The sequence below is a fragment of the Canis lupus genome, chromosome X (assembly GCF_003254725.2).
Source record: "Canis lupus dingo isolate Sandy chromosome X, ASM325472v2, whole genome shotgun sequence".
Lineage (NCBI taxonomy): Eukaryota > Metazoa > Chordata > Mammalia > Carnivora > Canidae > Canis > Canis lupus.
Window position 1 is genome coordinate 28,491,453 of NC_064281.1, and position 27,848 is coordinate 28,519,300.

General features: G+C 34.8%; 1 long non-coding RNA gene across 2 annotated transcripts; it reads right to left on the reverse strand.

Annotated features, from left to right (window-relative positions):
- Positions 1–600: 600 nt before the first annotated feature.
- On the reverse strand, positions 601–9,596 carry LOC112655809 (uncharacterized). Of its 2 annotated transcripts, none has more exons than XR_003133905.3 (3): positions 9,229–9,596; positions 2,653–2,755; positions 601–967 (listed from the first exon to the last, which is right to left on the reverse strand). It is a non-coding gene; the product is annotated as an uncharacterized LOC112655809 (long non-coding RNA). The 2 variants fall into 2 exon arrangements; XR_007409423.1 differs by having other exon boundaries at positions 2,577–2,755.
- Between the last annotated feature and the right edge of the window lie 18,252 nt (positions 9,597–27,848).

A 27,848-nucleotide genomic window follows, 5' to 3' on the forward strand; every position in this document is an offset into this window, starting at 1 on the left:
TCTACTCAAGCTTCTCCTGCAATTAATAATTGACATTATGAATATATTTTGTGCAAAGCCTGTGCTCAATATTTAAAGGAATTTAAAGGGAAGGAAAGAACACTACCTGAATAACTGCTATGTAGCACGTGGGAGTAGCATTATAAAAGCCTCATTAAAAAGGATTAAAATATTCATTTTTAGAGATGACAAAACTGAGATTTAAATGGGTTGCTAATATGGCACCAGGTGACCTGTCAGTTGTCACACAGAAAGTATTAGAATCAAGATGCAGCATTATGGCTGAGACTGAAACCTCTATATTCTTGCTCTTCTCCATGCTATCCATCCTATTTACTTCAAATGGGATAGAGTCATAACTGCAAAGTCTCCAGAGCAGCTACTCTCCCTTGCTTGTGGTCTATGCACTCACCCAGCACAATATACACTACATAATACAAAGTCAAGTTTTTACTGTAATTTAACTCAAGATAACATCTCCTCAAGGAATTGAGTATCATGAGCATTATATATAGCAGGTGAATAATAATATAGAACAGCACATGTTAGATACCAAGGGAAATACAAACAACATTAATGGGACAGAGATGAAGACTGAAATTTATTCTGAGCCAGGGAATTGGTCAGGCAGGTAGGGTTACTGACATCCTAATTTGAATGGCCTTTTACTAGCTCTGTGAATCCATGCCCCAGTTTCTATGTATACTGCTGCTAAAGCATCCCTTCTGTGACATTCTTAGGATTCTACTTAGGCACTGAAGGAGGAGAGCTAATAGTACCTGGGAGTTTTATATCCCACACCTCCCTGAGATACCACTAGCCAATGAGTAAATGACATGAGAAAACGAACATCCCGTTCCTTTGCTTTGAGAAGACAGACTTTCAAGTGTAAGTGATCTGCTTGAGACTTCATCTGAGATGACATTCTTTCTTGGTCTCTTCTCTTTTCTATCCTGATCATCTAGCTCTGTGAATGAAGGGAGACAGAAGAGTGAGTGAACTAAAATCCAGATTACTTGTGGTACGAAAGCCGAAGTCTAATGTACAGGTTGCCTAGGAGTAGGGGCAAATGAGGTGAACAAGAAAGTTAGAGACAGTACTTCAATCCAGAGGTACTCTGAATGAAGCACTGAAGTCTTCAATGAATAAAAGGAAGCACTCTCTCCCACAGATGAATCAAGTGAGCAGGTATCTGCATTTCTACCTCTCTACTTTTTATCTAGCAATATTCTATTTGTTTTTCAAGATCATTTGCCTTGTTTCTGTATGCTACTTGATATATTTTTTGAAAGTAACAAATGATGTTTTTTAATTTTTTTAATAAATTTATCTTGATTACACAAACTAGAAGGCCTTTTCCTTTCTCGAACTCAGTCATTTGTAGAGATTACTCCTTTTTTTAAAAAAAGATTTTATTTATTCATGAGAGACACACAGAGAGAGGTAGAGACATAGAGGGAGAAGCAGTTCCTCGCAGTGAGTCCCATGTGGGACTTGATCCCCAGACCTGATCACGTCCTGAGCTGAAGGTAGATCCTCAACCACTGAGCCACCCAGGTGTCCCACTCCACCTTTTCTAATTCCTTATATCCCTCTGACCTTTCACATTGTAGACATGAGCTTCTTCACTTAAAGGTCAATATTCTGTGGCTGTATCCCCAAAACTTTTGCCACTGCCCACCCCATGGAGTACTTAGTATTTGAATTAAAAGAAAGTTCAATATTAAACTAGAGATCTCATCACACATTACTTTTGCCCCCCCTCAGCACAGACTTTGACTGGAAGAGAATAGGTGCTCAGAAATCAGTCTCTTCACATTCTCCAAACCATGTAGGCATCTATTTTGACATTCTTTGGAATGGTAGGGTTATCTAATCAATGGTTACCTGAATATCCTCTAAAATCTATAATCCTCTGCGGGTGGAGGACAGAGGGGAACAGGGAGATGGGAAAGAGTATTTTACTGTTCTTTTCACTGTTATAAAAATAATCTAATTTTGTGTCTCCAGTTAAAGCACTGATTAAAAAATAAGAATAAATCAAATATGACTAGTTTTTAATTATTCTGTACCATAAGAGAAGTGGTCTTATTATTTGCAACGTCTACAAAAATTGGTCAGTAAATTGGATGATAAATTCTGGGACAAATCCCATCTAACTGCATTTAGATGACAAGTTGATTCAATGTTGAAGTGACTACTTAGGGGTGTGGGTAGCACACTTTCCTTATATTATGCCACCAATAAACTATATTCCACTGTGTTTCCTTTGCATAGGATAAAGTTCTTCATAGTCACCTTGGTAGTGACTATTACAAGAAACATGTGGCAGTTTAACATTTTAAATAAATTTAATACTTTTTCTCTTTTTTCTCTATTTTTGATTACTCTTCTGCCTTGCAATATTATTTTTGTGCTAGGAAACGTAAATGCCATATATAAAATCTTAAGAGGACACATTTTAGAAACAAGTGTATCCATCTCTATCAGAAGACACATAATGCATCAATTTGAAATCATTAGGAGTTTTGCTCTGGTGAAAAAGTTCAATGAAATACATAATGCTGATGACTGACCCCAAGGCCCTTAATATTTTCTTTTTATATGCTTTCACATTAAAATATATCTGGAAAATTATTTTAGTCTTCATACAAATATCTCCTTCATGAAGCCTTCTCTGGAACAGATGATTGGTATGATCAAATATTCCATGTGTTTCGGTACATTTCCCTGGACCTCCTTTATTCCTCTTCTCCTGTGACAATTTGGGACAAAGTTTAACAAATTGTGTAATTAGAAGGTAGAGAAGAGTCAACCACACTGCAATTAGACGGATAATACTTGATTATAGAAACCCAATGGATTTCAAAGCTATGTTTATTTTGGCAGTTAGCATTACTTATCTTAAATAATACCCAATTTTTGATAATATTCTTTAAAATAAAGCTCCTTATTTTTCGAGTCACCCTCTCCTTTACTGTTTGATTTTCTCTAAAGGATTTATTACCACCTAACCTTCCATAAATATCAGTTGTCTTCTTTTAAATAACACTCAGCCAGATAAAAATGCCATAAAACAGGAATGTACTTCTGTCTCAGTTTAGCTTACTGATGTACTCCTAGTGACTAGCACTGTACCTGGAACAGAGTAGATACTCTCCAGTTTTATCACGTGAAGAAATTACATAATTTCTCAACCCCCAATTATACGGCTTACCCCACATTATGAAAATAAAATGAGTACATATGCGAAACTCCTAATCTCATAGTCTGCTTATATTCAATAAGGGTTAATGAACTGGAATTTCTATCAAAATCTCAATGGCATTTTTTAACCAGAAGTGTAAAACACAATCTTAAATTTCATATGGAACCACAAAGACCTTTAGCAGCCAAAGAAGTCCAGAGGCAGAAAAACAAAGCTGGGGGCATCTCATTACCTGATTTCAAATTATACTACAAAGCTATAGTAATCCAAAGAGTATGGTACTGGCAGGAAAACAGATAAAGAGACCAATGGAATATAGTTGAGAACCCCAAAACAAGTCTACTCATATGCGATCCAGTCATATTTGACAAGGGGACCAAGAATACTTGCTAGAGAAAGGACAGTCTTTTCAATAAATGGTGCTAACAAACTGGATATGCACATGCAAAAGAATGAAACTGGATCCCTATCTTAAACTATTCATAAAAGTGAACTCAAAATGGATCGGACACTTAAATGTCAGACTGGAAACCATGTAATTCCTAGAAGAAAACATACAGGGTAGAGCTCCTTGGCACTGGTCTTGGAATTTTTTTTTCAATATGACATGAAAAGCACAAGCAACAAAAGGAAATAAAGTGGGACTACATCAAACTAAAACACTTCTGCACAGCAAAAAAATAACAAAATGAAAAGGCAGCTGACATAATAAACAAAATATTTACAAACCACATATCTGATTAGTAGTTAATATATAAGAAACCTATACAACTCAATAGGAAAATAAATAATTCCATTAAAAATGGGCAAATAGCCCAGATATTTTTCCAAAAAAGATACTGAAATGGCCAATAGGTACATGAAAAGATGCTCAGTATCACTAATCATCAGGGAAATGTAAATCAAAACCACAATGAGATATCACCTCACATCTCACATCTCACATCAATGGTTAGAATGACCATTATCAAAAAACACAGGGATAACAAGTGCTGGTTGAGGTTGTAAAGGAAAAGGGAACTTTGTTCACAGTTGGTAGAATGTAAACCAAATGCAGCCACTATAGGAAACAGTATGGAGATTTCTCAAAAATATTAAAGAGAAGTATCGTATGATCCAGCAATTCCACTATCTGCCCTTCCATGTTCACTGTAGCATTATTCACAATAGCCAAGACATGGAAACAATCAAATGTCCATCAACAAATGAATGGATATAGAAAATCAGTCAATCAATCACTCATATACACACACATATACACACTCTTATATATATACCCTTATAAAAGAGAAGGACACCTTGTCATTTCCAACATCATGAATGAACCATGAAGGAATTATACTAAGTGAAATAAAGTCAGAGAAAGACAATATTGTATGATTTCACCTATATGTGGAATCTGAAAACACTGGAGTCATAAAAACAGATTAGACTATTGGTAGCTAGGCTTGAGGGGTGGGGAAGGAAGGCGAAAAAGGAAGGTTCTTTACATGTAAGAATTTCCAGTTATAAGATGAATGCATTCTAGAGAATTATTGTACAGCATAGTGACTGTAGTTAACAATACTGTATTGCTTATAGGAAAGGTACTAAGAAAGTAAATCATTAAAGTTCTCACCACACACACAGAAATCTAACTATGTAAGGTTATGGATATGTTAACTAACCTTACTGTGGTAACCATTTTGCAATATATACGCACATCAAATCATCACAGTGCAGTGCACACTCTAAACATTCACAATATTAGAGGTCAATTTTATCTCAATTAAATGGGAAAAAAAGATAAAGAATCCCTCCTTCAAGGAAATTTCACCACTTAGCTATGAAATAAGTTCTATCATGAATTTTCTCAAGATTATCTTAGAAAAAAATTTGATCTATATACCATGACAACTTAAATCTTTCCAATAGCTCTCATCACTTTCTAATTACACCACTGTCCTTTAAAATTTATGAAGATACATGTATATGCACAAATTCATACATATACATGTATAAACACATATACAAATATATGTATGCATATATATATATATATATATATATATCATATAAACATAGAGAAAACCTAAAAATTAAAGTATAAAATTTCTAGGTTTCATAATATTGAGCCTGGAATTTCAATTTCCAATGTTATGGAAGGACAAAGAAATGTCAATGCATGTTAAATAAATATTTGCCTTTCTCAGTTTAGGATAAAGGTGTGTGGAGTGAGAAATAGATAGAGAAAAATGTGATATTATGACAAGTGCTGCTCTGAGTACAATTCATATACTCTAGAGTTAACTCTGTTCATTTGGTGTATCAAATGCAAGCAGCATTTTGCCACTTTTCTAGTAGATGTCACTGCCTATCAAAAGATTTTTCTTGAAGAATGACTCAACCTAAAAAGAAAATCAAAGTAATTCAACATTATTTGCAGTGACACCTAAAATCCATTCCTTTATGCTAAAATGCTGAGAATATTTTTCCAACCCAGAAACTTCCTTACAGACTAAATATTAATATCAATAAAACATTTTAACCAAAATCAGTTCATAATAAAGGGAAAATACTAACAAAAATGAAATTGTTAAGCAATATGTTTCTTTAAGAGGTTCTGAACTCCCAGAATAGAAACAAACTGTCTAAATTTACTCAAAGCAAAAACAAGTACATAGATACATAAATATTTTTTATTTTTGACTTTTTACATATTTTATAAGGTTGAAGACAGAACTCTACAGAGAACAAAAATAAACTAAACATTTATGACTCATACATTTGATTTTCGGAAATGCTTAAACCTTGCATTGTTATTTACAATTTATTTTAGGAGATAAGAAGTTAAAGCATCTTTACTTTCATTTAACTATGGATGAAGGAGGTGGAAATATAAAACAATGGAAATAAATAAAAAGTAGATAAGTAAAGAGACTGTTTGATGGACTTTCAGTAAGGAAATAGAAGTGGAAGGAACCTATCTTAACCAGTTACAATCACTTGCCCAGAAGATGAGCACAAATAAAAGATGTTGATGATCATATCAGAGACCTATATGTAAATAGTATTTTCCATGATTAATTATGTCTTCCAATAACATATTAATGGTCTTGCTGTTACCCACAATAAAGGTCTAAGAGATTTTACTATTCTTTTACTTATAGAATTCCAAGTAACTTTTCCTAAACCATTCCTTCACTATAAAGAGGGAAACTGAGAACCATAAAGCTTCATATAACTGATATTTTTATTTGAAATATAATTAACATATAACACTATATTATTTTCAGTTGTACAACATAACAATTCAATATCAATACAACATAGGACTGATTTTTATAAGATTCTTGCCTTATTTTGATTTTACTTTGCAAGTCTTTTCAAAGACAATGTAACACCAGAAACTCAGCACCCAGCCAGCTGGAAGCATTCATGTGTCCTAGATTTTCTGAGAAGGGATTGTACTGCCTGATTCATCTCCCTATTCACACATATTGAGTGGACTCACGCACTCCAGTTTTAGGAATCCTTGCAGGTTTATATTCATTAAAATAATTATATCAATAAATGATAGGAAATATTAGTGCTGGGGCATAGGACTAAGGTTTAAATGTCATTGTGTTTAATCTTTGCAGTAACCACAAGTAACTCATTATTGCTATATTACAGATGAAACTTCTGAGATACAGAGAGCTTTAGCAGCATACCGAAGGTCAGAATTATTAAGCAACAATTCAGTCAGGTCTGACTTTAAAATCAGTGCTCTGTTAAGAGTCAGTCTACAAGAGTTGACTGAATATACAATAGTACATACAGTGATTATGTATCATCTTTGGAACTGTGTCAGTGCTTCCTGGCATTCTCTATCCATACCATTATTTGTAATATAAAATGCATTCTGTTGTGTTGAAAGTGGAATACAGCAGTGCTGCTAAAACACGAGTCCCAGGTTGACTCATTTGTTATTTTTTTCATTTGTGATTTAATAGGTATTTCCACATGAAGAACAAAGTAGGCCATGCCATGTTTTAAAAAAATCTGTTAATGATTGTTGTGTTCACTCCAAAGAGCCTACATACATTTTGTTCTTCTACATTATTACTTCAGCAAAAACTACTCAGACTCAAAAAAATGATGTCAAGTGCTACTTTCATTAAATAGTACATGAATTAAAACACAGATACAATTGGGGCACCTGGGTGGCTCAGTCAGTTAAGAGTCCTTCTCTTGGTTTTGGCTCAGGTCATGATCTCAGGGTCGTGAGATCGAGCCCCAGGTCAGCCCCTGCACTCAGCGTGGAGTCTTCTTGTGATTCTCCCTCTCCCTCAGCCTGCCCCCTGCTTGCTCTCACTCCCTCTCGAATAAATTAATACAGAATTTTAAAAAGCACAGATAAAATTAATGTCCATTCTACTGGAAGTTACTGTAAATGGTTTCACTGAAACCAAAGATGTTTGATAAGGAGACAGTACTGATTCTCCCATGACCTCCAGCTTTCCTCCTCCTAAAACCACAAGAGATTAAAGTTAGTTAGCAAGACAGCACAATTTGCTTTGACCAACAAAATAGGCTGAATTTATTTACTTCATTCTCAATCTTGCCCTTCCTGTGCCATGGCACTATGCAAGCGTACCTGATTATGAGGTACATCCTTGTGCCTCTATTTAGATGGTAGTTGCCCTTTATTGTTGCTAAGAGCCGCATGGAGTTGATGTAAGAGAGAAGAAAATGTGCCTGGATATACCAAAACGTGTTTGTCTGCAATTTTTATATAACGGATACACTTGACCTAACAGAATCTCATACCGGCACTGAGAAATGTATTTCACTATCATGTATCAAGTGAAAATTTTCCAGAAAATATTTAATAATGACAAAAAGAGGCATAAACAATCCAGTTTCCATATAGACATTCAATGTTACAAATTTTTCTCAAGTCCTATTTAAATTGTGTAAATATATTGGGAATATATTAGATATTATATCTACCAACATTGTAATTATATTAATCATGTGGTTTCCTAGTTCTCCCCATATCTGTAAAGTATTTAATATTTTATTTTTTAAGTTTTAAATTTGTTACTACAAATTCTCTCAGTTCTGTCATAAAGATTTAAAATCAAGAGAGGGAGTAATCTCTGAGAAACACATATACATGTGTGTGTGTGTGTGTGTGTGTGTGTGTGTTAATTACTTACCAAACAAAAACTCTGATAATGAGTTCTTAATACATTTATTACAGTTAAAAAAAACAAATACCTAACAAATATTTATTGGCTAAGATAAACTGTTAACAACCAATTATATCTGCAGAAATTTCATAACCTTAATTGACAGAGTCAAGAAAAAAGGACTAGTAAAACAAAGCACAGTACATTTCGTATTCTGAATACTCACTGTCTTGAATATTTAAAAGTCATTCTACAGTAGCAAATTATTTACTGATGCTTTCATTTATAAGGATCACATCAATATACTGAACTCTCTAAAAATCTTTTTGGATCAATACTCAAAACCACAAATAGCTTCAAATTCTAACTCATCTACATATGAAGAAGGAAGAAAAAATATCCATGGAAAAATAAAGTTAGTACCTGTTAGGTAACCCTGTAATGGGTTCCTGATGATTATTTTCCTCACACTAATGATGCCATGACCTCTCCTTATACATTTTACAAAAAGACATTTGCTATAGGAAGGAATCATTGACTTGCTTCAACTGCCACTTTATAAGAATTAACTACATCATGATGGTCCTATCATGTATGCCGAAGGAAACAACCCATTTCTTGCCATGCATTTGATTTCACTGCTTGAGAAAATTTCAATCAAATAATTATCTCAGCTTTTATAATTCCTTTATGACTGCATTACCAAATTAAAGTATTTCATTTCAAATGTCAAAATACATTCTAACAGGCAACACTTATTTTTTCTACATTAATAACTTGCCACCAATTTAGAAGTTAATTAAGAACGAATGAAATCTCTTTATTAAAAATATCACTGAAAAAAGTTAAGAGATTTTACTTTACCTTTCTTAAATGTTACAATGATATTGGGTTGATGTTCATATATGGTGACAAAGAATAACGGGTTTTGTTCAATTCTTAACATCCATTCCTTTTTTGAGCAGTTTACGTGGCAAACAGATGAGACCAAGTATATCACTAAGTATTATGAAACCTTAAGACAAGCTCATTTATTTTTGCCACATTACTGATTCTTTAATAAGTTGACCCAAGAATAGCAACTAGCAATTACTGTGAGGCTGGAGAATTATTTCTCCATTTTTCCCTTTCTACTCCCTAGCAAACAGACTCTTTCTTAACAGGGCCAAAGATTCCTTGGGCAGTTAGATACCCTTTCTCTCCAGCACCCTAACCCCACCTTTGTCCCCCCTTATTTGGTCTATTTTCTAAATGAGAAGCACTTAGTTACCATGGCAACAAGCTTTACATAAATAGGTCTACAGAACACCTAGCTTATTCTAACATTTGCTAATAAACATCGAATGAATAACAAAAGCAATACTAAGAAAGGAAAATATATATTCCAAAACATATTCTACAAAGTCACACAAATTCAGGATGTAATTCAAGAGCAAATCAACATGAAATATTCAACTGAACATTAATTCTAAATAAATCAGAGCCTTGTTATTTTTTCTTGTCATTATTTTTAGGTCTTCATAAATTAAAAAAATGAGACTATACATCCTTGGAGGACACACAGGGGATATATTTAAAATCACAGATGTCAATATTTGTTTATATGACTAAATCAATAAGATATTAAAAGAAAATAAAGCAGTACTTTAGAGGTAGAGCTATGTTTTATTATAAACTGAGGAAAGCTTTATTGTTTAATTGCAAAATTTAAGAATAATAGTTTGCAAAGAATCTTTGGAAACAACTAAACTAGAGCTACTTCAGCTCAGCCTTATATTTTGGTGTCTCAGGTTTTCAGAGTATCACTTACGTGATGAAAGCAATGAACCGACCACAGAGATCCTTCTTCCAGGAAGGACATTTTGCCCCAGCTTTCATTTATCATTCATTTCATGGAATGTTTATACCATGAAGAAACACATTTTTCAAGGTTATACCCTTCCTGGGTAAGCCCAAACCCAGAGACTAATGAAGGCAGGAGGCAGAAGGCTGGAATGTCAAATAGTGGCCTTTTAGGTCCGATATGCCTTGATTCTACTTCTCCAGAGCTCCCCCAGAGACAGCTGAGGCCCAATATTACAAGCAGCTAGACTTCTCCTGTTTCTTTCTTTTCCCTTCCACAGGGTTTGATCACTAGGTCATCTCTTACTAACTATTCTACAGACTAACCTCTCCATCAAAGTTAGCTTCTGGAAGAACTAAGGAAATTAGGAGAAGCATAAGAAGCCAGTTGCAAGAACAATGCAATCATTGTCTATGACTATTTAAAAAGGCACAACAGAATATCTGAATCCTTTAGTAGACAAATCCTTTAGTACCACTGCCAAATATTAGGTCATGGCCATAAAGGAAAACCTTACCCACTCAGCCACACTGGCATATAAGGCTTATCTAAATTTGAAGGCCTAAAACATAATAACAAAACCACCACTGATGGCAGTCACAGGACAGATAAAGGTGTCTGGGTCACCATGATCACTCTTCTGGGTCTGTGGGATCCAGGTACTGGGGTTAATGAGGCAAGGTGCATCTCAATTCTTCTAGCATATTTCTTTCCCTGCCAAGTCCTAACCCCACCCCAGGCCTTTTTGCATATTATCTAACTTTCAAATGTAGGCAGATATATCAGAGATGCTGGCAGATGGCTGAGGTACAGGAGAAACCCACCTGGGCCTCTTGCCCTAACGCTCATGTACCTAGTGTCCCTGAGTAGTATCTGGAGGAGCCGACTGCTCCTGCTGCTTCTTACAGAACTGATGTTTGGGACATCTTCATTGTTTATGGTGAGAAATGGTGCCTGAGCAGCTCACACAGTGGATGACTTCTCAAGCAGCCTTCTTGAGGTCCTATCATACAAATGTGGTGATGAAAATGTGACCTTGAATCCACCATCTCATGTACAAGAACAGCAGCTGTCGGTAGTAAAGAGAATGCTTGTGAGGCCAGCATGGTGATTTCTTCTACAAAGGCTATCCACCGACCTTCAATTTCCAAAGGCAAATAGTACCTTATGGCACCTGTTAAGTTTTGTTTATAAACTGTCAGACACAACAATTTCTCCCAACACAAATGCAAAAGCAATCAAGACTGTGGAATCCATACCTGATATCAAGGCAGACACAGATGAAAACCTACAGACATGTCAGAGACAACCAGATACACATGTATAATGTAATTACCTACACTCCCTGAAGTAACTCTCCAAGAATAACTTTCAAAGAACTTCAACAAAGAAGAAATGCTGTAGGCAAGAAGAGACTTTCCCAACACCTCCTAGGCTTAGCCTACTCCTTCCCTAGAAGGTCTACTTGGTTTTGTTTTTGTTTTTGTTGTTGTTGTTGTTGTTAAGTATAGAATGTGTGGCACAAATGGAACAGGGGTGACAATTGGTCATCATCTCTGAGAAAACTGTAAGTCTGTCACATGAGATGAGAATTTGAAATCAACCCGAATGAGATGACTACTAATTCTCAGTTGGTGACACGGGAAGTCTGTAGTGAAAAACTCCACTCCTCTCATTTTTAGTTTTGGAAGAGATACAAGTTTTAGTCTGTTTTTCCTATGAGGAATCCAGTTAAATACAACTTTCTGTGATACCAAAGGTGTCACTTCTAAAGCTTCCAATGGGCCCACTGAGAGCCTTTCAAGCCACCAGTGGAAATTCCAGTAAATATAATCCTGAGGAACACGTTCAAGCTACAGATGCCTCTTCCATCAACATATTTAAAGTTCAGATGGCCCCAAGTTTTTCAGTTTGCTGGTGGCAAGTCGGACCTGTGGAATAGTGCCAATCAGATGAAAATAACATGCTGCGTTCTGCTGCCACTGGGGTCACCCTTTCAGGAATTGTCCTCATTGTCTTAGCTGCTTTGTCACCAGCAAGAACAGAAGTCATGCTGGGCATCAGACAGTTTAGCATTTGAAATTACTCTCCACGATAACAGCAGCTGCAAGAGGTTATGTTCATTCTCCCTGAGTTTGAACTCGTATTGAAATAGAAGCATACATTCTTGTAAACTCTTTTTCATGTCTGCTTTATCATATGTGAAGTTCATCTTTTAATATTTACTATACACAGAAAGGGAACTATTCAAACATTGATGTTAGTGTTACTAAGTGGTTAAATATTACTATTTACCAAAGGAGAACTCTAAAGTAAGGCTGAGAGTCCTTTTCTAAATGGGCAGCAACTCCTCTATGATTTTATTCTTAAAGATGCTGGTATTAGGTTTCTTCATTCTTTTTCATATTCAAGCTTTCTAAAGGGAAGGTTTTGGGTTCTAACACATAACTGATGAAAGACAGCTAAATGTTACGCTAACATATTTAAGAGATTCAAAATAAGAGGAAAGAAAAATATGAAACAAAGGTACACCAAAAGATGACAATTTGAAATGCTTAAATTAAGCTTTAAAAATTAGGACAGGTAGGGCACCTGGGTGGCTCAAGATTAAGTGTCTGCCTTCAGCTCAGGTCATGATTCCAGGGTCCTGGGATCGAGTCCCGCATCCGGCTCCCCACAGGGAGCCTACTTCTTCCTCTGCCTATTATATGCCTGTCTCTTTGTGTCTCTCATGAATAAAGAAATAAAGTCTTTAGAAAAATAAAAATAAAATGAAAAATGAAAAAAAATCAGGACAGGCATGGTCTATGTAGGGATGAACAGGGCAAAGTTCAAGCACTGCATAGTCAATTGGACTTATGCTTTCACATTTTTATGTTCTACCACTTAAAATCTGGCACTGCAAGAAATATTTAAAATGAGTGCCATTTTTAGTTACTATTTTATAAAGTTTCTTTTCAGTCTTCTGTTTGATGTTCAGAATGATCGTGCTTCTGTACTTGTGTATAATATAAATTTCTCTGTACGGATTTATCTACTTAAAGCTAGGTTGCAAATGTATACTTACAGGATCAGCTCATATGCAATACACTGTAACAATGCTGACAAAATTTTCTTGTTTGTCTAGAAGCCACAACAATAAATGTCAATTATCATTGATCTACAGACCGGGAACTATGCAATGAGTTTTACATCTATTACCTTGGGTTATTTCCTTGTACTTTAAATATGCTTTTTGCCATTTTATATATAAAGAAAAAGTAGCATACATAGTTACATGGCCAAGGAATAGGATAACCAGAGTTTCAATCCTTATCTTGCTGCCCTTCAGTGTTTTACCACCTTGCAAACTGCCTCTTGGCATCTGGAAAGAATTTTAAATAAATATTTTCTATTGTTTCACAATATACACCTAACAGTTCCTCAGTTAATATCTTTCCTATTCTCTTGGACTGCAATAGGACTGTTTTCTCAGAGTGTACAAAGCCCCACTAAGACAAAGTCTATGACAGATACTTCTTACTGTTCCTTTATCCTCCAGTGAAGTGCTTCTACCTACCTACAGAATTGCTCCTGCTTGCCATCGGCCTCAGGCCCAATACTGATCAGCTTCACTTTGGCAGTTTTCCTAGGCATTGTAAGTTTCATATGCCTTACTGTCCTCCTGACTGAAATCTGGCTCGCTTCCCAATTTTTTTCACCCTTATATCTTCCCCCAAATATGATTTGTAGTGGAAATAGAGATGAAATGAGGGAACAGAACTCCCAACAACATGCATGGTTCCTGAAGCTACACAGTCTTCTATGTGACAGTCTGCAAGTAAGGCCAAGGAATGTTACCTTTTTTTAAAAAGAGGCATTTTATAAATAAGAAAATGTTATCAATTTTACTTATTTATTTGTACATTTTTTATTTATCTAGGTCAATTTTTGGACTGTGTAGGCTGAGAACTATGTGATTTAGAATTATTTACTAATGTATGGTGAAGGCAATGCTAATCAATAATACAAGTGCCTACTCTTCACCCAGTCTGTCTGCATACCTATCAATCTATATATCATCTCTTTCTTTCATTCCTTCTGTTAAAACATCAGTGTTATGAGAAATGGTGGCAAACAGAGTTGAGAAGTCAGAATAACATTTGTAGCAATAATTGGTCATGTCATTGAAGGACAGCTTATTCCATGCCTAAAATTTATGCCTGCACAAATTGAGTTCTTCATTTCTAAAGGTGAGTCAAAAGTTTCCAAGAAACAAATAAAAAGAAATCACTTGCATGAAGGGATGAATTTTTTCATCTCACAGTGCTTTAAAAGACATAGAAACATACCTAAGGATAAGCCTAAGTCTTTTCAACCAACCATGTGGGGAAAATGATATCCACATGTAAAAGAGTGAAGTTGGACCCTTACCATATATAATACACAAAAATTAACTCAAAATGGATCAAACACATAAATGTAACAGTTGCTAAAACTATAAAACTCTTAGAAAACATACTGGAAAAGTTTCATGACGTTGGATTTGGCAATGATTTTTGGAAATGACATCGAAAGCACAAGTTACAACAACACAAAAATTATAGATTGGACTACATCAAAATTAAAAATCTTATACATCAAAGGATACTATCAACAGAATGAAAAGGTAACCCATACAAGGGGAGAAATATTTTCAAGTCATGTATCAAGTAAGGGGTTAAGTTGCAGAATATATAAAGAACTCCAATGACTCAATGACAGCCTGGTAACAAAATTAGAAAATATGCAAAGGGCTTCAAAAGATATCTGTTCAAAAAAGATATACAAATAGCCAAGATTTGGTTTCAACCTCACGAATTACTTATGAAAGTGAAAATGAAAACCACAGTGGGATGCTACTTGACACCCTTTAGGATGGTTATTACCATCAATGTGAATGTTTTTAATGTTACAGTCTAGGGATCCCTGGGTGGCGCAGCGGTTTGGCGCCTGCCTTTGGCCCAGGGCGCGATCCTGGAGACCCGGGATCGAATCCCACGTCGGGCTCCCGGTGCATGGAGCCTGCTTCTCCCTCTGCCTGTGTCTCTGCCTCTCTCTCTCTCTCTCTCTGTGACTATCATAAATAAGTAAAAAATTAAAAAAAAAATGTTACAGTCTATACCCTCAAAATGATTACAGTGATAAATTTTATATTGTGTATTTTACAATAAAAATATAAGCCTGAGTTTATATTTAAATATTCAAAAATTATATTTTAAAATTATATATTTATATTATATACTTGACCCATAAGTGAGGAAGTGAAATGCTGGAATATACAATACTTTGGGTGACTTTACTTATTTTATATATGTATATAATTATATATATATATATATATATATATATATATAATTTTTTTAGAAAGACAGAAAGAGAACACATATGAGAGGGGGGAGGGACAGAGGAAGAGGGAGAAAGAGGATCTTAAGCAGGCTTCATGTGGAGCCTAATAGGGGTTCGAACTCAAGACCCGGAGATCACAGCCTGAGCTGAAATCAAGAGTCAGACACTTAACTCACTGAACCACACAGATGCTATACTTTGGATGACTTTCTTTTTTTCTTTCTTTCTTTCTTTCTTTCTTTCTTTCTTTCTTTCTTTCTTTCTTTCTTCTTTCTTTCTTTCTTTCTTTCTTTTCTTTCTTTCTTATTTATTTATTTATTTATTTGTTCATTTATTTGAGAGTGCACAAGCGCAAGCAGGAGCAGGGGGATGGGCAGGCAGAAGAAGAAGGAGAAGCAGGCTTCCTGCTGAGCAAGGAGCAGGATGTGGGGCTTAATCCCAGGACTCTGGGGTCATGAACTGACCTGAAAGCAGATACTTAACGGACTTGAGCCACCCAGGTGTCCATTTGGGTGACAAGATTAAAACAAGATCAGCCTAAGTCTAGCTGACATAGAAAATAAGTTATAATTTAACTACATTCAAAACTATGTCAAGATATAATTATATACACACACATATATCATATATATATATATGTATATATATGGTATATACATATGGTGTGCATATATACACACACACCATATATATACCATATGTATATGTATCATTAATAACTAAAAGTAAACATAATCTTTCAGGAATGAGTCAAGAGCATTGTTTTGAGTGGTAATGAGATTTGTGGTGGGGATCACTTTCCCCTTCCTGCTCAGATTCACATGTGGAAAATTAAAGTACTTAGTTTCTGAAATTGGCAAAATCAGTATATGATAATACAATTAGGGAATCAGCACAAAATATAAGAAAAGAAAGGAGAAGAGTTGGAAATAATTCAGGAAATGTGGGAGAGAGAGAGGAAGAAGAAGGGAAGGTTGGAGAGAGAGAGAGAAGAAAGGACTAGGGCAGCACAGTTTCAAGTTACTATCACTGTCACATACATTTTGCACTGCAACTTCAGTCCTTTGATTCTTTACCAGAGGGCAAAATTATTTTATCTCCTGTTGTAGCTTCATCAATCTAAAACTGCAATGGTGCTCACAAATCAATTCTGATGATACCAATGTTTTGTGACACTTTAATTTAATCAGATCGCCGTAATTAAATTTTCCAAGTCATTAAATCACCTTTTACAAAGCATATTACTTTTATTTCAATTATTAATTCAATTTAATGAACATTTCAAGCTCTCTTTCCTGTGTCTTTCCCTAAGCCATCATATATGCTTCCTTACACCTCATCAGTTCTTTTTAATTTCCAAAGAGCAAGAGATTCAGGACATGAATGCAGTAAACAAATAAGTGGAGTTCAGCCTATCTTGAAATTTGCCCATGAAGAATGATCATAGTAATGGAATAGATCTTAAAAGAATATTTAACACAGTAGAATGTATGTGGATATATAATGGTAAAGATAAAGAATCGAAGTGTTATTTCTGGTGCCATGCATTTTGACTGACATTGAAACTAGTAATTTCATACTGTAAATTTCAAATGGCAAAAGAAGAAGAAGACAGAAGAGGCAGAAACAGGAGCAATTGCTGCTGCCACTCCCATAACATTTACTAGAAAAAAATAACAGGAGATTTTCAAAAGATAATCACAGAATGAGGAAGATACTTTTAAAGGTGACACCCAAACTGTGGAAGGAGCCTCGGTGTCCAACGAAAGATGAATGGATAAAGAAGATGTGGTTTATGTATACAATGGAATATTACTCAGCTATTAGAAATGACAAATACCCACCATTTGCTTCAACGTGGATGGAACTGGAGGGTATTATGCTGAGTGAAGTAAGCCAGTCGGAGAAGGACAAACATTATATGTTCTCATTCATTTGGGGAATATAAATAATAGTGAAAGGGAATATAAGGGAAGGGGGAAGAAATGTGTGGGAAATATCAGAAAGGGAGACAGAACGTAAAGACTGCTAACTCTGGGAAACGAACTAGGGGTGTTGGAAGGGGAGGAGGGCGGGGGGTGGGAGTGAATGGGTGACGGGCACTGGGGGTTATTCTGTATGTTAGTAAATTGAACACCAATAAAAAATAAAAAAAATTAAAAAAAAAATAAAGGTGACACCAAATCCAGAAACCATAAAGAAAGATCAATATACTCAGATATATAAACAAACTACTATTTTTGCAGGATACAATCCATAATAAGCAAAAGCAAAATGACTAACTAGAAGAGTTATATTTTTAACTTGCTTGTGGCAAATTGATAATTTTCTCCAAGGGCCAGTAGGCCCTTCTTCTAGTGCATTAGTTTCTCTGTATACAATGCTGCCAACCTAAGGCTGTATTTCTCAGACTCCTGAGCATCTAGCTATGGCCTTATTTGAAGTTCTGACCAACAGGGTTTGACTGGGAGTGAAGCATGCTACCTTTGATTTTTGCCCTTAAAAAAATTGTAGATCAACTTCTTTGGACCTCTCTATTCTTCTTTATCTCTGGACTCCAATAAAAATACACACACACACACACACACACACACACACACAAAAGAATTAGTGCTTCCACCTCGGGCCCATAAGTGGAAGCCATATGTTCATCCTCTGTCTCTAAGAGAATCATTAGGGAAAAGAATACTTTTAGGTCATTTAAACCACTTTATTTCAGGGGTATTTTTGATACAGCAATGAAAGCTGTCCCCTAATAACACATTATTTTACAAAGTGATGATTTAATTATGTAAAAATCTCCTCAAATTAAAAAAAAACACAAGATAAATTATGCAATAGAAAAATTAGCAAACAGTTCCAAGTAAAGAATATTAACAATAAATCTTAAACAGATAAAGAGTTCCTAAATACTTCATAAAAGTAAGGAATGAAAATTGAGATTCTATTGAAAGGGCATTTTCAGCTGCCAGACTGAGAAAGATCTAAAAACTTGGTGACATGCTATATGCATGTGCATAAGGGGGAAAAGGCACTCTAATGTATTAGTAATTGAAGTATAAAATGCACACGCATGGACACACATACACACACTCTTTGACCTAGCAACCTCACTTCTAGGAATTAATCATATAGATACACATGCACACATGTGAAATGGCATAAATGAGAGGCAATTTATTTTGGCACTGTATTAGTAAAACATTAAAAGTGATCAAAATACCCATTAGTAAGAGACTGGTTAAATAAATTATGGCATGTCCAGATAAGGAAATACTATCTTGTCATAAGAAAGGTTGAAGGAGTCCCTTATGCACTGATATGGAATGACATCTAAGATGTATTTAAGTGAAAAAAAAAGGGACTATATATAATATAGTCTAGCATTCATGCAAAATTAGGAAAATGTTAATTTAGATTTGATTATATTGTCAGAATACTTCTATTTTTAAAAAAGGATAGGAAAGCAACTGGTAAGCTTATTTATACCTGGAAAAGGGGATTAGGTGATTGGTTGATAGGAGCTGAAGGGGCCATATCATCTACATCTAACTTTTAAATTTTAAATCCTGTGACTACTTTATTCAAAATCAAAAATAAAAATCATAGGAGTATAATTATGTTTAAATATTTTTTGTATTTTTAACAAAATAAAAACCTAACATGATGAAACAGATACTCTCTGTATTCCAAATACTGAAGATAAAATACACCAAATATATCAGTCAGAATGTTGATCATTTTCCTTTGTAAAGTAAGCTAATTAATGATGTTAAACATAACAAAAAGAAAGCAGTAAGAATGGATGATATTTTTAATACATCACTTTAAACACATTAATATGAGAAAGAGATCCTTATGAGTTTCAAGAAACAAATGACTTTTGCAAGTTCAAGAAAAAGGTGAGTAAATATATGAGAGTTCATGTCACCTATTTGTCTCCTGAACTTTCTCATCCTATGTTGGGAAATAGTCTTGTTTTCAGGATTTAGAATTAAAAATGTCTACTTATACAAATATTTGTTGTAGTAATCATTATATGTTAAAGATTTGATTTGTTCTATCATATTTATAAAGAATCAGCAAAGCCCTAAGAAGAATATTTAGAATTTTAAATAACCATATAACAAGTCACATAACTTTGTATTTAGATAACCTAGAAATGTCTCCAAATTATACATATGGATTTTTAATGTGTGATGCTTGGAAAATATACAACACTAGAACTATTCTATATCTAGATTGTGGGGTAGGATGGGGTAGTACCATCCTACAATCTAATAAGGCAAAATTATTACCTTTATAATTATTATAAATTATCTTATGATTTTTCTCCATTTAAATGTCTTCAGTGGCAAAGGTTAATTAAGGAAACTCCCACAAACAATGCAAATTCTCAGGCCCCACTCTTGACCTATTGAATCAGAAACTCTAGGAGTGCTACTATGAAATCTGTGTTTGTTTTTTTTGTTTTTTTTTGTTTTTTTTTGAGAAATCTATGTTTTTTTTAAAAGCTTCCTGGTGACTGTGGTTTGAAAACTACTGTTCTAACTTATTAGTAGGAACAGAAATCAACATTAAATATCACCATGCCAATATTAATTGTTGGTTTCAGACCAAAAAATTTACTTAAAAAATTGCTGCCAAAGTTTTAAATATGAGGAATGAATTTAGATTATATGTCTATATCTATTAAATAGAAAATCACATATGACTTAAAATATTTTTGTGTTTTATATATTTTTATGCTAAATTCTTTTATTAAATCACACTAGTAGGAAGTGTTAATAAAGATACATTGACCTCCCGTGGAAAACATCCAGCAAGCAAGCAGGCAGTTATACTGACATTTCTGCCACATCATTTTTATTAGGAAGACACACTCCACTTAAGTTATCCTATTTCACATATTTGTTCCAATGCTTGTTAAGAGTCATCACCATGGAGGTGGCAATGAGGCATTCAGGAACCACCCCTGAAACTTTCAAAATCTTCCTCAGTATTTGAATCCCACACAGTTATAGCCCACATCTACTTATTCTTTTTTTTTTTTAGATTTTATTTATTTATTTATTTGAGAGAGAGAGAGCAAGAGGGAGAGAACCAGCTGGGGGAGAGGCAGAGGGAGAGGGAGAAGCATGCTCCTCACTGAGTAAAGAGCCTGATGTGGGGCTTGATCCTAGGACCCTGAGATCATGACCTGAGCCTAAGGCAGACACTTAACCAACTGAGCCACCCAGGTGTCCCTTATCTTTTCAATAATAATAAATTTAATATAGCATCTCCCCTATTCAAAATATGCAGTTTACTTTTAACATGCTTTTCACACACACACACACACACACACACACACACACAGCATTAATGTTTTTCCTTATAGTTTAAATGATGGAAAATAATAAACGCCAAGACATTATAGGATGCTTTGAAAATGGGCATAGGCATTTCAAAAATAGCTATTTATCTGATTTCCATTTTTGATACTGAAGTACAACTGAAGTATTCTATCATTCCTTTTTGTAAAGAATTTATTTATTTATTTATTTATTTATTTATTATTTATTTATTTATTTATGAGAGACACAGAGAGAGAGGCAGAGACAAAGGCAGAGGGAGAAGCAGGCTCCCTGCAGGGAGCCTGATGCTGGACTCATTCCCTGGACTCCAGGATCAAGACCTGAGCCAAAGACTCAAACACTGAACCACCCAGATGCCCCATATTCTCTCATCTCTATGTCTGTATTTTCCATTCCTGCTCCACCTCCGCCTCTTCCTCTTGATTTTACATTTTGTCTATACATCCCTTTATTTTATTATTCTTTAGTCTTCTTGCATTTTACACAGAATGTTGCTCTTCTTACTAAGTGAAATTCCTGATCCCTGGGCCAACCCACTCCTAGATTATGCTAAATCATTTTAAATGACTTCCTTAGTCACAGGTGTGGTCTTACTACTCTTGGATTTTTAATAAGTTCCCAGTTATTTACTAGGGTGACAAATCATACATTTAAATCTGGAAAGGAATTGAAATTATTTTTTTCAGAACAGCCTCCCTTGATTTATCTAAAACTGAACACCTAGCTAGTTTATAAAATTACCGAGGGCTGTTCAACAAGTTAGTGTTGAGAGCCAGCATCCCAGGGCTTGTCCACTACTCTCACCATATAATACCATCTTAAATTTGAATATAGGAAATTTAATTTCTTCAACAAAAGTGCCAAGGACATACAGTGGGGAAAGATATTTTCTTCAACAATGCTACTGGAAAAACTAGATAACCAAATGCAGAAGAAAGACATGGGATCCTTATATCATATACACAAATCAACTCAAAATGAAATAAAGACATAAATGTAAGACCTCAAACTATAAGCCTCTTTGAAGAAACATAGGGGAAAATCTTCATGACATTGACCATAGCAATGATTTCTTGGATATGACACCAAAAGAACAAACAGCAAAAGCAAAAATACAGGTGGAACTACATCAAATTAAAAAGCATATGCAAAGCAAAGCAAATCAATAGAGTGAAAAGGCAACCTATGGATAGGAGAAAATCTTTACAAAGCATGTATCTGGAAGGGGATTAATTTCCATAATACAGGAGAAACTCCTACCAAAAAATGGCAAAAAAATACAGTAATAATTTAATTTAGAAAATGGGTATAGGACTTGAATAGAAATTTCTCCAAAAACATGCTGGTGCTTAGGGCACCTGGGTGGCTCAATCCATTGAGCATCCAATTCTTGATTTCGACTCAGGTCATAATTTCGGGTCCTGGGATTGATCCCTGTGTGGCGCACCATGCTCAGTGCTGAGTCTGCTTGAGATTTTCTTCCTCTGTATCTGCCCCTTCCCCTACTTTCTCTCTAAAATAAATAATTAAATCTTAAAAAAGCAAAACTTAACAAAACCCCCCCCAAAACCTGCTGGTGTTCATCAAGTATGTGAAAAGGTTTATTAACACCACTAATGATCAAGAAAATGTAAGTGAAAACCACAATGAGTTATTACCTCACTCATGTCATAATGGTCACTATAAAGAAAACTAGAAAATAAAAAGTGCTGGTAATGGTGTGGAAAAAAGGACCACTTGTTGGTGTGCATGTACAGTGGTATAACCACTCTGGAAAAAAGTACAGAGTTTCCAGAAAAAATTAAAACTAGAACTACAATATAATCCAGCAATCCTATTTGGAGGTACTTAGCCCACATTAGTCAAGTCAGGATCTTGAAGAGATACCCGCACTCTGATGTTCACTGTAGTATTATCCACAATAGCCAAGAGGAAGAAAAACTCAAAATATCCATCAACAGATGGATGGGGAAAAAAATACACATACAGTGGAATATTATTCAGCCATAAAAAGAAGGAAATCCTGTTACATGGTACAACATGAACCCTGAGGACATTATTCTAAGTGAAATAAACCCCAGTCAAGGAGGACAAATACTGCATGAGGCCCTTTATTATAAGGTATCTATGTAGTAAAGCTCCACAACACAGAAAGGAGAATGGTGGTTGCTGTGGTTGGGAGAAGGAGAAAATGTTAGTCAGTGGATATAAAGTTTCAGTCAAAGAAGATGAAAAAGTTGTAGTTATCTGCTATAAATTACTGTGCTTATATTGAAGAATACTGTACTCTATAAGATCTCATTTTATGTGTTTTTTTCCTATAATAAATAAATCTGAAAAAATGTACAGGAACTAGAACCCAGTAATAGCCTTACTACTAAGGATAATGTGTATATGCCATACCTTCTACCTCAACATTTTGTTTCATACAATTTCAGGCTCTACAGTAATAGCTCTTTTACCAGAAAAGGATTTAAGCCATTTCCTCACAAATCCCAAACATGTATTCTCTCTAGTGCACTGACACTTCAGTGAAGATGGCAAATAGCACTTAAAGAAATCAGGTGTGGGGGGGATGGCAGTGACACAATTTAAAGTGATACTCGTTGGCTACTATCATAAACACCGTTTCAGAGCACAATTTCACCTTAAAACCAAGTGTATGTAACTGCAGACGTAGAAGAGGTTTAATGTAAGTGTGGATCCTTCTTTCTCTTGATGGACTCTTCAACTGACGATGGTATCATTGGCTATCTTCTTTTTTTCCTACCTAAAAAGACTGGCAGGACTAGATGCTCAATCCAGAAGAGTGATCATTTTCAAATAAAAACTGAAAATCAAATATCACAATCCCCTTAAAGAGAATTATATGTAATATGAATACTTTTGGTAGTAAAACCAGCACAAAGTCAATAAATATAGGGGGACCATAGAGGACTAATTTTTTTAAATTTTAACCTTCCTATCCTTCCGTCTCACTGCAGCAGCATATTTGGCATAAAAGAGGTAATAAATTTGTAAATTTGCCAAAACAAAACAGGCAGAAATTCATTGGAAACAGAAAAAAAAAATGGATACAAAGCAAAAAGCACAGCACCATACAGTAGCAGGAAATTAACAATAATATTTGAAGGCACATGCTTTTTCAATGTTTTTCTCAGAATGTGCTTAAACTCACTTGGAGGAGGGAGCATGGTGTAGAAAAGGAACGCACGTTGCAGAATCTTGCCTTCAAGAATTCAAACAAATCTTTATACCTTCAGTTTCTGTAGCCACAAAATATGGACATCAGCAGACAACCTATCATCTTGTAAGGGCTAGGGATTTTATGTGTTGGCACATCTGGTGATATGTACTCATCAGAGAGGTACAAAATCGGCAATGTGTAATTTTTCACCCAATTGTAACAAATAGTAGGATCATAATTATCATGATTTATTGTCTGTATGAAGAGACCTTTGCCCATTAACATTTTTCGTGTCTTCACTCTTCATGATGCTCCCTAACCCCTACAAAAGACACTTCTTCTCTGAGAAGCTGAATCCTACTTACATTTACAAACAAGTAGCTTGTTCTATTAGTTCTCCTATCACCTAACCTTTCCAAGTCTAGATGTGTAGCCATATACGCTCCATTTAGTAATCTTGCTTGATTCTAATGTCATCCACCATGTCCTCCCTTCACAACTCATGAAGAGTGAATAAAGTTTTGTGGTGCCTGGAGTTTATAGAATTTTAGTGGTCTTGTTTAATAAGGGTGTATAAAATTCTGTATACCAAAATGATTATAAAGAGAATGTTTATAACATGAAAGGAAATCACAACAAACTTGAAAAAGCTGACATATGTCTCAAAAAAACAAATCCAGAAAAAATATTTTCACTAATTCACTGCTTGAAACATCTTGATAGCACTTTTTTTTACAATTTTGTCTGTGAATTGTGATCCTCTCTTAATAGGACAATGGCTTTGTATCCTTTTCTACAGACAGCAACATGAGCACTGATTCCTCTAGGATGTTGACTACTTTTTCTGTATGGTATAAAATGTAATTTTTTTTAGTTTTAAACTCATACTGGTAATATTATTTTCAGTCTAGAATTTTTGTCAAATTTAGAAACCACTTTTAAATGAACTGTACAATTTCAGTGAGTTTCAAATTTTCTTGTTCCATAAGTGACCCTAAATACTTTCAATTGATGATACTCACTAACCAATCTGGTGGCAATACCTCACTGTGGTCGCATAAGTCCTATGCAACGTTTGTTGATATTAGCATTTTACTCTAATCATTAAGAAATTTAGTTATATTTCAATATAATTCATACAACTCACTCCCTTTTCATTAATTGGCTCATCAGACAAATATGAGAACTTGCTCATCACTTCTAATATAAACTGATCTTATCCTGTTATTTTTATTACTTTTTATTATAATGTGTTATTTTTTAAGAACAAAACCAGTTCTATTAAGCTCATGGATCTTTATTACTTTTGTTTAATCGTCCACTTGACATTTACTTGAATTCTACTTCTTTAATAAAAACATTAAGATGCAAAGGAAGAGACACTTCATGTACTCCAAATCAAGAACCTGTTATTTTACCCTTGCTTTATCAAAAAACTCCAAAATAAGCCTTTTCAAATTACAGGGAAAATGACATATTCCTAGTTCTAATAGTCTTTAGCCACATCCCCAACAAATGTATTATTCTCTAACCTAAATGGAAGTATATATGTGTACAGGATGATTTGTAATGAAAAGAAATAGTCATATTAATAAGCTATTTTAATATTTTATATTTGCATTGTTTACAAACACATATGAGCAGAGAATCATTTTGCTAAGGCCTTCTTCCAGCCCTCAATGCTCAAGCTTGCTTAGTTAGCTTCAGAAAAATCTGTGTTGATTCCCACCATCTTTATGACTAAACTTAGCCATACATCTTTTTGTCTCAAACAACTTTACTATTCCAAGAAGTCAAATTTGTTTATTTTTATTTTGTTTTTTATTTTTTTAAATTCAAATATAATGAACAGTTATAATAGTTTTGAGTGTACAATATAGTGATTCAACAACTGCATACATTACTCAGTACTCATCACCATAAGTGTATTATTCTTAATTCCCTTCACCTATTTCACCCATTCCCCCACCTACTTCCACTCTGGGAACCACCAATTTGTTCTCTATATTTAAGAGTTTTATTTATTTTTTTTACCTTGTTTTTTCTTTGTTTCATTTCTTAAATTCCTCATATGAGTGAAATTATATATTTGTCATACTTTGACCTACTGACATTATCTAGCATTAGATGCTCTAGATGCATCCATGTTGTGGCATATGGCAAAGTTTCATTCTTTTTTTATGGCTGAGTAACAATTCATTGCATATAAGTATACCACATCTTTTTTTTATACATTGATCTAATGATGGACACTTGGTTTTCTTCCATAACTTGGTTATTGTAAATAATGCTGCAATAAACATAGGTGCGCATATTTTTTGGGGGGGAATTAGCATTTTCATCTTCTTTGGGTAAATACCCAGTAGTGGAATTACTGAATCCTATGGTAATTGTACTTTTAATTTTTTTAGGAACAACTCTACTGCTTTCCACAGTGGCTGCACCAGTTTGCATTCCCAACTTTGCATGAATGTTACTTTTCCTTCACATCTTTGTCAACACTTATTGCTTGTGTTTTTGATTTTAATCATTTGACAGGAAGTGATATCTCATTGTGGTTATGATTTGCATTCTCCTGATGGTCAGTGATACTGACCATCTTTTCATGTGCCTTCTGGCCATCTGTATGTCTTCTTTGGAGAAGCTCTTTTTATGTCTTCTGCCCTTTTTTAGTTGGATTGAGTTTTTTTGGTGTTGAGTTGTATAAGTTCTTTATATATTTCGAACACTAGTCCTTTATTGGATATGTCATTTCCAAATACCTTCTGCCATTCAGCAGGTTGTCTTTTTGTTTTGATGGTTTCCTTCACAGTGCAAAAGCTTTTTATTTTGGTATAGTCCCAATAGATTAATTTCACTTTTGTTTTCCTTGCCTTAGGAGACATAGCTGGAAAAGTGCTGCTACATACATTTAAGCATATATCTTGTATCCCAGGATAAAATTCCCTTTCTGTTTTGCAAATCTAAGTCTTCTCTCAGTCTTTTCCTTCACAGCCATGCTTTCTCAACAATAGTCCCCTCAACAAATTAAAATCTGCATCCAGATCTTGATGCTATAAATATTGCTTTTAACAAAGATTTCCTACTTAGAGAATACAGCGTACTATTTTTCCTCTCAAACAATGTGACAACACAGTACCATTATACTCTTTAATTGGTTATTCTCTTCTTACAACTCTATCATCCTTTTACTTTCTTTACTCCCCTGCTGCCTAATTCATTACCCTTCTGGTTATTTTTTCTTGGCTCCCTTTACTGGTATTTCTTCCTCTACTTTTCTTTAGATGGAACTCTCTCTCATCACTCATTGTCCTTGATCTTTTCCATTCCTCATTCAAAATATTCTCCCTGGGGATCCCTGGGTGGCTCAGTGGTTTAGTATCGTCTTCAGCCCAGGGCGTGATCCCGGAGTCCCGAGATCGAGTCCCACATCGGGCTCCCTGCATGGAGCCTGTTTCTCCCTCTGCCTGTGTCTCTGTCTCTCTGTCTCTGTGTCTCTCATGAATAAGTAAATAAAATCTTCAAAAAAAAGCATTCTCCCTAGATTTCATCCATTCATTTTAACCACCTATTTTTTGAGAAATCCTCGAATTATACTTCTAGCCAAAACTACTTGCTGTAGCCCATATGGCCTCAGGATATTAAAACCTTAGAATATCCCCAAATGAATTAATCTCTTCTAAATTGCCTCTTCCTTGTATATTTTGTATCTCAGTGAATATCACTGAAA